Here is a 1,877-nt window from a genome sequence, read left to right as displayed (position 1 = left end):
ATATATATATATATATATATCAGTTTAGCTAATAATCAACATAAAAGATTACCATAGTCAGTCAATAATATGAATCAGTGCATGTGCCAATTGAAATAGTAGTATACTACTATTCTAGCAGTGTTGCTTTCTCTTGTTAGGTTAGTAAAAGAGTTGTTTCAACAATTTTGTGTCACAAGTCTTTTTCCCAATTTAATTACCATGCTAGTTAGATCTCTCTTCATTTGTTTTGCCTCTTTTCTAAAACACCTTCCAACTGCACTGCAACACCATTGAATAAGTGCTATTCAATACTTATAAAACTATTTGATACACTTTGTTATTCAAATTTATTTCATCAACCCAAGCAAGCAGTAAATTTAAATTTTATGGCATGGTGGCGTAAAACTAAACCATGAGACAAGACAAGCGGTAACAAGAATAATGCAGTAATAAAATTAGAAAGTACAAGTAATTTAACAAAATAAATCTTACTTCACGACGCATGTTTAAATATTGAATAATCATTTGGACTTGGGTTTATTTTAGAATTTTATTTCAAAAGAAAGTTATTGGAACTATTATTTGGGCTTAATCATTGTCACAAAAGGTTATCTAAGCTAGCGAAAGAGCGTGTGATTCAAAATAAGAACAAGTATTTGGGCCTAACTCCGGAGTCATGGACCAAATATTTTATTTCAAACAATCAATAACGGAATAACCTACATAACCAGACTAAATAATACCCAACCCATTTGACAAGCTCATAATCGAGAACGTTCTAGCGCTTTAAAAGTCAATGCTTTAAAATACTCTTTTTATTTTGAGTAATGTTATTTTGTAATATTTTCACAACATTTTTATAATAGTAACTAATAAGTTGTTATTGGACAATAAAAAATTGAGGTCGGTGGTGGACCAAAATAAGAGCCTGTAACATCGGTTATTTTTTATTCGCCTAGCCTAAGCCATATCACGTTTAGAGCAGGTTCTTTCAAAAACGCATTTCTTCAATGGAATAGTACTGTCAGTTTATGTGCCTTTCACATGTGCAACCAGCAAGTCTCTACATGGAGTCACTCACAAGTCACAAAAATCCCACCAGTCAACAGATTGAAGTACAATACAATGTTCTTTAGGGGAAGACAAAGACCAAATCCAAATACATATTAGGAAACAGAGTAAAAAGACAGTATTTGTTACAAAAACCTTCAAGAAGATCCACTAAGCTGTATGTACAAGCTTAAACAAAAAGTTGTAGCATCAACCTATCCGAAATAACCAAACCAGAAGACTAAGTCCATTGACGTACCGCGTAAGCTTCAGCACCTCGAAAATCTCTGACCATTGTTAGTTTTGACACTAGTCTGAAGCCAATTACACTGCATAGTCAACTACACGAAATATTGATACCTTAAGCACAACTGGCTGCTTCTTGATCAGCTCAAAGACACAAACATCTCCTTCTTCCAAATTATTGTCCCTTGAAAATACTGTCCATCCCCGCCCTATATTCATTGCTGAACTTGCACGATCTCTGAGAATGCATTTGGCAGGCCATTGCTTTCCGTTAGAAGTCTGAAGTTTGACAATTTTAGGCTGTCTAAGATACTTGACAGCAAATTGGACAGGCACATACTACACAAGAAGGAAAGATTGCAAATAAGCATATTTAATGCCAATATTTGAATACTTCATAATCACATCATGTATAATAGGCTCACCATAATATATCTTTGCATATAATTTGGCCGCAAGACACCTATGAAAGAAGGATTTTTAGGCTTCAACATTCTGGCTGCTTGGAGTGCTCTCTCTCTTCCTCTGGACATCTTAAATTTCTCTCTTGAGGAGGTGCCAGAAAATCTTTTCTTTAAAAACTTTTCTCTCACTTCATG

General features: G+C 34.2%; 1 long non-coding RNA gene across 1 annotated transcript; it reads right to left on the bottom strand.

Annotated features, from left to right (window-relative positions):
* Positions 1 to 968: 968 nt before the first annotated feature.
* On the bottom strand, positions 969 to 1,871 carry LOC136066121 (uncharacterized). The gene is made up of 2 exons (XR_010627610.1): positions 1,704 to 1,871; positions 969 to 1,617 (listed from the first exon to the last, which is right to left on the bottom strand). It is a non-coding gene; the product is annotated as an uncharacterized LOC136066121 (long non-coding RNA).
* Positions 1,872 to 1,877: the final 6 nt, after the last annotated feature.

The sequence above is a fragment of the Quercus suber genome, unplaced genomic scaffold, assembly GCF_002906115.3.
Source record: "Quercus suber isolate HL8 unplaced genomic scaffold, Cork oak 2.0 scaffold_2010, whole genome shotgun sequence".
Taxonomy (NCBI): domain Eukaryota; kingdom Viridiplantae; phylum Streptophyta; class Magnoliopsida; order Fagales; family Fagaceae; genus Quercus; species Quercus suber.
Note: the sequence above shows the minus strand (reverse complement) of the source record. Positions and strands in the feature narration are given on the sequence as shown.